General features: G+C 43.6%; 1 protein-coding gene across 3 annotated transcripts in view; it reads left to right on the top strand.

Annotated features, from left to right (window-relative positions):
* Window positions 1-531: 531 nt before the first annotated feature.
* rbm44 (RNA binding motif protein 44) overlaps window positions 532-10,304 on the top strand; it is a 118,880-nt gene continuing 109,107 nt past the window's right edge. For all 3 annotated transcript variants that reach the window (XM_063050005.1, XM_063050002.1, XM_063050006.1), the window contains exon 1: window positions 532-621. The gene's annotated coding sequence lies outside the window, so the exon portion shown is untranslated. The remainder of the gene's footprint in view (window positions 622-10,304) is intronic.

The raw sequence follows: 10,304 nt of genomic DNA, 5'->3' as shown, positions 1-10,304 counted from the left end.
ACTAGCAGGAAAACAGACTATTATTTGCAGTGGAAAATGATGATACTGAATAGTGTTATACTATTACCCAAAGAATTGACCTTCCCATATACATTCCGTCCTTACACGCTTGAACCATGACACTCTAGCCTACCTATGCAAGTATCTGGAAAATCGTTTTAACATGCGAAAGTCGTGAAATAAAAGTGTGCTTGGGAGGGTGCTGCTGACGTGATTACCCTGGGCGAGCAACAGTCTTCGCCAGCAAGTATCCTTATACAATGACCGTTATTTTGCAAAAGGTTTCCAATACAGGAGCTTTCTCCAACTGCACAGAGGCCCGACCTAAACTCCCACTGCCCACCTACACCTTACCACACCTCCATCACCACGCGCCTCACCGGGCATGCGGGACGCTCCAACACGAGGCACCCTGGGCTTTGACTGATGTCCGCTTGACCTATGAGAGCCAGCTAGACGGCGGCCGGAGGCGGCCAGAACCAATCAGCGTTGGGGAAGGGGGGGTGGCGCTACTGTCTCCACCCATGTGGGCGGTTGTTGGCAGTTGGCGGTTGATGTTGCCTGGGTTGAGGTTGGACCCTTCGCTCGTAGCTGGAGACTCGGTTGCAGTTTTTAAGCACGGTAAAAATTCAACTGGTGGTTATCCCTATTGCTAAATCCATGACCTGCCTTGGTGCATCATAACCCACCATAACGCGTTGCACTTTCCTCTTCTGCAGTGCACCATTACCACCTCGACACGTTCTCCAAATGCTCCCACCCTAATTTCGTATATCTCTGACCCTGCCCTATTTATATACACCGCCCTATCCACTTAAAAAAAAAGTCAATTTCGCACCCTCTTCGAAGTATCTGTAATCCAATTCCTCTGTTTCCTCCGTTAATGTACCTACATCTCTCCGTGTACCTTCCACGAAGCTACCACTCGTGACTGCTCCCGCCTGTGAATGCCCACGTAGCAGGCGGGGACAGCCATGACTGGCGGTTTTGCTTAGCAGTGCTGTATAGATTCAGTTTAAGGATGATATATTCCGGTAAATTGTTGAGTGCAAGCTAATGATTTTAGTCCCCATCCTGCCTCCAGCACTTCTATCCTTTCAACTCGTATGTTTTCCAATCCCAATCACAATCACAGATAATATAAAAGTTTGGACACTACTGCAACTTGAACTATCTGTATTACTTTATTTCATTGTGATTCAAAAATGTATCGGACTGCGCACAGTTTATTGACGTGATGTGCATTAATTCCATTGAATGTTCAGAAACACTTATTTTTCATAAGATTTTGAGTCTTTATTAAGAATAACCAGACTCTTGCTAATGCTCAAAGTGTTAACTGCTTCTTTCCACTGGTGCTGCTCGTCATACAGTATCTCCGACATTTTCTGTTCTTGTATCCAATTTTAGAAATTAACTGAGCAAATTATTGAATGAATGTTGAGGATATTAATATCTTAACCTATACATTTTTAATTGGAGACTGTTGTTTGTACCTTGTTTCATTAAAGGATGCCTTTTTAAATAGATTTAAAAATATTGAGAGTGAGACTTGAGACTGAAGTATTGTCTGTAATTATTGGTTGTGATCCCCTTTATGAGGACTATGTACAGAAGAGCCAGAGATAAACCCAGAAACAAGCCCTTCAGCGTCCCAAGTCTGTGATGATCATTCACCACTTATTTACACTAATACTGCTTTAATCATTTTTACTCTCCCCACATTCTCAGGAACTCCCTCCAGATTGTAACACTGATCTGCACACTAAGGGCAACTTAGAGCAGCCAATTAACCATGCGTCATTTAGATGTGGAAGCAAATGGAACACCCACAGGAAACATATTCAGAGGGAGAATGTACAAATTTCATATATGCAACACTTGAGATCAGGATTGAACCCTGGTCCCTGGCACTACAAGGCAGCGACAAATGCAGTTTCAGTTATTATGGTGTATGTACACAGTGATAAAGCAAAAATAAACTACAGATTTTGGAAATTTGAAATAAAAACAGAAAATGCTGGAAGCTCTCAGCATGTCACGCAGCAACTGTGGAAATAGAAACAGTTAAATTTTGAGATCTTTTCAGTGGAACTGGAAAGAGCAAAGACATCTGTCAGGCCTTGGATCCATAACCTCAGCCTGATCAGTCCATGCCAGCCACATTATCCACTCAGCTCATCCCAATTTCATGTCTGTCTGTCTGTCTGTATCTTGTTTTACGGCGGTTGGCATCCAGCTTAATGGTGCATTACCGCCACCCTCTGCTCCAGAATGTGCACCAGACATACATTCTAAATCCCTTCACCCAATCACACACACACACACACACACACACACACACACACACACACACACACACCCCTACACTTCACCCTCCCATCTTTGACCATCCTAGTATCCTATTCCTGTTTATTCGTCATATTCTATAAAAAACCCCTGTACCCCTTAAAAACGCTAAAAATACCCGGACTTGTGCTCTCTCACCCATGCCCAGCAACCCTTTTAATGTGAATTCCTGCATCCCCAACTCCCTTAGTTTAATTCTCATCATCTCTCTCTGTATCCCATACTTCCTGCAACTCAGAACTACATGTTCTACTGACTACTCTTCCTGACATTCCTCACATAATCCTGTCTGGTGTTTCCCTATCATTTTCAATGTTTTGTTTAATGCACAGTGTCCCAGCCTTAACCTAGTCCACACAGTCTCTTCTCTTCTGTTTCCATTACTTACCCTAGTAACTGCAACACTCTTTTGTATTTGGTATAGATGCCTCCCTTTCCCCTCCCTGTCCCATCTTTCTTGCCACATTCGGTTGACTTTTTCCTAGATTACACACTTAACCTCTGCTTTACTGATACTAATGTGCATTTCCACATTTTCTTTCTTTAACGCCCTCTTTGCCAACTCATCCACCCTCTCATTCCCCTTCACCCCTACATGTGCTGGAACCCATAGAAATTTTACCTGACCTCCCTGATTTGCAATTCTTGTAACTAACTGAAGGACTTCATAAAGTACATCTTGCCGACTGTTTGTGTGAAAAGACCTTAAACTTGCTAGAACTGAGGATGAATCTGAACATATCAATGCTTTGGATGGTCTGGCTTTCTGCACCCATTGCAACGCAACCAACACTGCCAGCATCTCCACTGTAACCACCCCTAACTTATTAGATGTTCTTCTGCTGATTCCAATTTCTTTTGCTGGTATTACCACCCCAAACCCTGTCACTCCTGTTTCAGGTTCCTTCGCACCATCTGTATAAATGTGAGTATAATCACTATACTTTTCCATCACATGACAGTTAAATGCATTTACCAAATCTGTTTTATATCTTTCTTTCCTTTTTACCTCTAACAACTGCCAGTCTATGTCAGGCCATACAAGTTTCCATGGAGCTACAACCGGATAAACTACTGAAGGACTTATCCTCAGATCAAACACTCCACATTCTTTCGCGATATCATTCCCTACCCGACTAAAGGTATCCCTCTGAAACCTCCCATTTTCCCAGCACTCCTGCAACACTCCTTTAGTAGGGTGAGAATCATTGTGCCCCTGCAAGTTAGCCCAGTAGTTTGCCATCAGTTGCATCCTTCTTAGTTCCAAAGGCATTATTCTCATTTCTACCTGTAGGGCTGATACTGGTGACGTTTTAAAAGCCCCACTGCACACTCTCAAGGCCTGAGCCTGAATCACATCCAGTTTCTTTATAAGAGACCGAGCTGCTGATCCATATACTATATTTCCATAATCCAATACAGATCTTACTAAAGCCACATACATTCTCTTCAAAGCTGAACAACTTGTTCCCCATTCCCTACCAGTCAAACATCTCATCACATTTATTACTTTTTTACATTTCTCCTCAACTTTCCTGATATGGTCTGCCCATGTTAATCGTGAATCAAATATAGCTCCCAGAAATTTAAATGATGCAACCCTTTCTAATTCAACCCCGTACATCCTTAACTTCTTCCCTACCTCAACCCTTTTCCTGGTAAAAAATACAGTTTGAGTTTTATCTACTGAAGATCTACATCCCCAATCATAACCCCACTCCACCACTTCATCAATTGCTTCTTGTATTTTCCTGTCCATGTTCCTGCCTCTTTTCCACAAGGCCCCATCATCCGCAAACAATGACCTACCTATATCCACTGGTACTTTTGTGAAGACATCATTGATCATAATCATGAAAAGTAATGGGCTAATCACACTACCTTGAGGTGTGCCATTTTCCACTATGTACTGTTTTGATAATTCTGATCCAATCCGAACTTGAATTTTTCTACCAAACAAAAAATCTTTAATCCAATTAAAAACTCTCCCACCAACCCCCATCTTGTGCAGTTTAATTAATAATCCTTCCTTCCACATCATATCATAGGCTTTTTCAATGTCAAAGAACACTGCCACTACTGACTCTCTATTTGCCTGGGCCTTCCTTATTTCAGTCTCTAACATAATCACTGAGTCCATGGAATTCCTTCCCTTTCTAAAACCACTCTGATAACTTGCCAGCATTCCCCTTTTCTCAAGCTCATATGATAACCTTTCTGTTATCATCCTTTCCATTATCTTACATATACTTGATGTTAATGCAGTTGGTCTGTAGCTAGTGGGTTTTGACAGATCCTTGCCAGGCTTCCTTATTGGAATTACTACTGCTTCTTTCCATGCACTTGGTAATCTTCCCTCCTCCCACACTCTGTTATAAAAATGCAGCAACTTCAAGAGCGCTCCTTCTCCTAGATTTTTTAGCATCACAGAGCATATCAGATCTTTCCCTGGGGAGGTTGGTCTCGATCTCTTTATTGCTCTCACCATTTCTGCTAATGTAAATGGATCATCAATTATATCATCTGTTCCTTCCCTCCTGCTTAACACACCTGGGTGTTGGCTCATTATTCTTTCCCTTCTTCTTCTCCCTTCTTCAGACAAATTTTCTGAACTGTGTATCAGTACAAATGACTTGGCCATGACCTCAGCCTTATCCCTACTGGAGACTGCAGTTTCCTCCTCAGATATCATTACTGGATATTCCCATTCCCTTCTATCTCCTCCCATCCTCTTAATCATTCCCCATATCTCTCCCACAGGTGTTGTTCTTCCTACCTTGTCGCAAAAACTCCTCCAACTTGCCCTTTTAGCTTGACGTATAGTTCTTCTCACCACTGCCTGTGCTTTCTTATATTGAACCAAATGCTGCATATTATGGGTTCTTTTAACTAGCCTGAATGCTCTATTTCTGTTTTTTACAGCCTGACAACATTCCTCTGTCCACCATGGTACCAGTTTTCTATTCATCCTATTTTTACTCCTAGGTATAGATCCTTCTGCTGCCATGATAATTGCTGAAGTCACCTGACTGTTTAATTCATCTACATTTCCAGAAATATCAATCTTTGTCAACCCTTCTTCACTCAACTTCTGGAACTTACCCCAATCAGCTTTTTCAAACACCCACTTTAGGGTTCCGCCACCTGGTCTTACTTCAACTCTTTCACCCACTGAACACAAAACTGGGTAGTGATCATTGCCTACTGTTGAAGCAGTCCAAACTCCCCAGTTACTAATGCCAGCCAAGGTATTAGACACTAACGTAATATCTAACACTGACTCAGTTCCTGTTGTTATATCTATCCTTGTGCCGCTACCATCATTCATACACACCAAATCCCTTTCTTCCATCAAATCTTCAATTACCTTTCCATTTGGATCTGTAATCTGATCCCCCCCCATATTGTGCTATGGGCATTGAAATCTGCACACCACACTACTTTGTCTGTTTTGTCCTTGTATCTTTAATAGGCTGTCCAAATCCAACCTTTTACATGGATTGTAGTAGTTAATTATAACCACTCCCTCCCCTCTCTCCCACACTTCCACCACTATGTATTCCTGATCATCTCCTTTCTCCAGTACCCTATATGGTATACCTTGCTTGATTAACATAGCACAACCCCCTCCTCCCCCTAGATTTCTATCTTTCCTTATCATTGTATACCCATATACCACAAAGTCTAAAGTTGGTTTCAACCAAGTTTCCTGAATACACACTACATCCGGTTTTACAACCATTTCTTTAATAAAGTGCTTGAATTCCTGGCTATTGGCCAGTAAGCTCCTTGCATTCCATTTTAAAAGAATCACCATAATTAGTATTAACCAACACATGACACTTCCTGGCTTGACTGATTACTGAGGTTCTCCCTCACTTCCTCCCATGTCAGTCCTACTAACCCTAAATGGTTTACTGCTGCTTTTACCACCAGCTGAATTTTGTCACTTTTTGACTTTACCTCAGCAGTACTATTAATCACTCCTGCAATGAATGTTACTAGAGCCTTTTTGTCTACATAAATCCTGTCATTTGTTCTTTGTTGCATCTCTCGTATCCCTATTGCTCCCTGTTCATTAGGAGCATTATTCTGTTCTCTTGACATTCTTACAGCTTCTGCATAAGTGATCTTTCTTTTCACTCTTGTTTCTTGAATTTTAGTCTCCCATCTCACAACCTCACACCCACTATATGCAACATTATGAGCTCCTCCACAATTGCAGCATTTTGGTTGAACTCCTGTTCCGCACTTTCCATATTCATGATCACCCCCACATCTAGCACATCTCCTCTGCCTTTTACAGTTTTTAGCCACGTGTCCAAACCTTTGACAATTATAGCACCTCAATGGCTTTGGCACATACACCCTTACTGGGTAACTCATGAAACCCAGGAACACCTTCCTTGGCACTCTTTCTTCTTCAAATTCAATCAATACTGATTCACTTTCCTTTTTCACTCCCTCCTTTGTTGTTTTCAGTCTTTGAACATTCATTACTTTCCCTCCTTTGATATTCCTCTTTATCTCCTCCATATTTATACTCATTGGTATCCCCGTGATCACTCCTTTACAACCACTGTTTTGTGCTCCCACCCTCCCAGTGTATTCCACCTTGCATTTTCCTATCTCTTTTAGCTTGAGTGCTTTCTCAAGTTGTTCCTCATTCGCACATCTTACCAATAAGTTGCCATCATTAAGGACTTTTGCAAATACTATTTCCCCTATCTTATTTGTCAGAGTTGTTGTTAGCACAAACGGGTTAATTTTCTTCATATGTCCCTGAGCCTTCTCATTAAACCTAATTATGACAACACCTCCTCTCTGAGCTTGTTCATCTTCCTCACTTTCAGAGCTTTCTCCACTATCATTTCTTATTCTTTTATTCCCTTTGTCTTGGTTTTTATTCATCCGACCCCTCACTACCTCCTCATTCCCTTTATTTCTCCCTTCACAATAATCCACCTCTCCCCAGCTGCCTACATCTGGTCCCAAGTCTCTATCCCTCTCCTTCTCCACTTTCTTTCCCTCAACCCCGCCTCTTATCTTGTCCGCCATTACCGGACCCACACGACCCCCTCCCAGCAATTTCCATTCCTTCCCCACTCTCTTTCCCTCAACAGGTTCCAAAACACACTCACGCATCAAGCAAAACACAGCCAGCTTCCAGCAGCAGCCCACACTCCGTCAGAGCAGGCTGCCCAACTCCTAGCCTTTTCCCAATTTCATGTGTTCAGCCCATATCCTTATAAGCTCAGCCCATCTGTTTACCCATTAAAGGACTTCTTAAACAATACAATTGTAAATGCCTCAATCACTTACTCTATATACTCACCACCACCTGCGGTAAAAATTTGCCTCGGGTCTGTTTCCAGTCTTTCCTCACTCAGTAAGCCTATACCTTATAGTTTTGTACTCCCCTACCCTAGGAGCAGAATTAGTTCATTTGGCCCATCAACTCTGCTCTGCTGTTCAATCAGCTGTTTTTTTAAACCATTTTCTCCTACCTTCTCCCTGTAATCTTTAAACCTCTGACCAATCAAGAACTCATCAATCTGTTTTAAATATACCCAATGACTTGGCTCCACAGCCCATTTATGCAGCATATTTTACAGATTCACCACTCTTTGACTAAAAAATTCCTCATTGTCTCAATTTTAAAAGGACGTCCCTTTATTCTGAGGTTGTACGCTTAGATCCTAGATTTTCCTACCAATGGAAACATCCTCTTCATGTCCACTCTATCCAGCCTTTCAGTATCTGATAAGTTTCAACGAGATTACCCCCACATCCTTCTGAACTTCAAGAACAGATCCAGAGATATCAAACGCTCCTCATATGATGCTTTTCATTCCTGGGAACATTATTGTAAACCTCCTGTGGACCATTTTTTAAATGCAGGGCACAAAATTGCTCTCAATTTTCCGAAAGCTGCCTGACCAATACATATTAAAATCTCAGCAGTGCATCCTTTTATAAGACCATAAGACATAGGATCAGAATTGGGCCATTTTTCCCATTCAACCCACTCTGCCATTCAATCATTGCTGACCCTTCTCAACCCGCTTCTCCTGCCTTTTCCCCATAAACTTTGATACCCTACCAATCAAGAACCTAGAAACCTTCAAACAACAGGAATTCTGCAGATGCTGGAAATTCAAGCAACATACATCAAAGTTGCTGGTGAACGCAGCAGGCCAAGCAGCATCTATAGGAAGAGGCGCAGTCGACGTTTCAGGCCGAGACCCTTCGTCAGGACTAACTGAAGGAAGAGTGAGTAAGGGATTTGAAAGCTGGAGGGGGAGGGGGAGGGGGAGATGCAAAATGATAGGAGAAGACAGGAGGGGGAGGGATAGAGCCGAGAGCTGGACAGGTGATAGGCAAAAGGGGATACGAGAGGATCATGGGACAGGAGGTCCGGGAAGAAAGACAAGGGGGGGGTGACCCAGAGGATGGGCAAGAGGTATATTCAGAGGGACAGAGGGAGAAAAAGGAGAGTGAGAGAAAGAATGTGTGCATAAAAATGAGTAACAGATGGGGTACGAGGGGGAGGTGGGGCCTTAGCGGAAGTTAGAGAAGTCAATGTTCATGCCATCAGGTTGGAGGCTACCCAGACGGAATATAAGGTGTTGTTTCTCCAACCTGAGTGTGGCTTCATCTTTACAGTAGAGGAGGCCGTGGATAGACATGTCAGAATGGGAATGGGATGTGGAATTAAAATGTGTGGCCACTGGGAGATCCTGCTTTCTCTGGCGGACAGAGCTTAGATGTTCAGCAAAGCGGTCTCCCAGTCTGCGTCGGGTCTCACCAATATATAAAAGGCCACATCGGGAGCACCGGACGCAGTATATCACCCCAGTCAACTCACAGGTGAAGTGATGCCTCACCTGGAAGGACTGTTTGGGGTCCTGAATGGTGGTAAGGGAGGAAGTGTAAGGGCATGTGTAGCACTTGTTCCGCTTACACGGATAAGTGCCAGCAGGGAGATCAGTGGGGAGGGATGGGGGGGACGAATGGACAAGGGAGTTGTGTAGGGAGCGATCCCTGCGGAATGCAGAGAGAGGCAGGGAGGGAAAGATATGCTTAGTGGTGGGATCCCGTTGGAGGTGGCGGAAGTTACGGAGAATAATATGTTGGACCCGGAGGCTGGTGGGGTGGTAGGTGAGGACCAGGGGAACCCTATTCCTAGTGGGGTGGTGGGAGGATGGAGTGAGAGCAGATGTACGTGAAATGGGGGAGATGCGTTTAAGAGCAGAGTTGATAGTGGAGGAAGGGAAGCCCCTTTCTTTAAAAAATGAAGACATCTCCCTCGTCCTAGAATGAAAAGCCTCATCCTGAGAGCAGATGCGGCGGAGACGGAGGAATTGCGCTCTACGCTTCTTTTTGGATTCCAGACCTAATCAGTTCCCCTCTACCACCACTCTGCTCCGTCTAGCGGAATTAGTCCTTACTCTTAATAATTTCTCCTTTTGCTCCTCCCATTTCCTCCAAACTAAAGGTGTAGCTATGGGCACCCGTATGGGTCCTAGCTATGCCTGCCTTTTTGTTGGGTTTGTGGAACAATCTATGTTCCGTGTCTATTCTGGTATCTGTCCCCCACTTTTCCTTCGCTACATCGACGACTGCATTGGCGCTGCTTCCTGCACGCATGCAGAACTCGTTGACTTTATTAACTTTGCCTCCAACTTTCACCCTGCCCTCAAGTTTACCTGGTCCATTTCCGACACCTCCTTCCCCTTTCTAGATCTTTCTGTCTCTGTCTCTGGAGACAGCTTATCCACTGATGTCTACTATAAGCCTACTGACTCTCACAGCTATCTGGACTATTCCTCTTCTCACCCTGTCTCTTGCAAAAACGCCATCCCCTTCTCGCAATTCCTCCGTCTCCGCCGCATCTGCTCTCAGGATGAGGCTTTTCATTCTAGGACGAGGGAGATGTCTTCATTTTTTAAAGA

This window comes from Mobula hypostoma, chromosome 6 (assembly GCF_963921235.1).
Source record: "Mobula hypostoma chromosome 6, sMobHyp1.1, whole genome shotgun sequence".
Classification (NCBI taxonomy): Eukaryota; Metazoa; Chordata; class Chondrichthyes; order Myliobatiformes; family Myliobatidae; genus Mobula; species Mobula hypostoma.
Note: the sequence above shows the minus strand (reverse complement) of the source record. Positions and strands in the feature narration are given on the sequence as shown.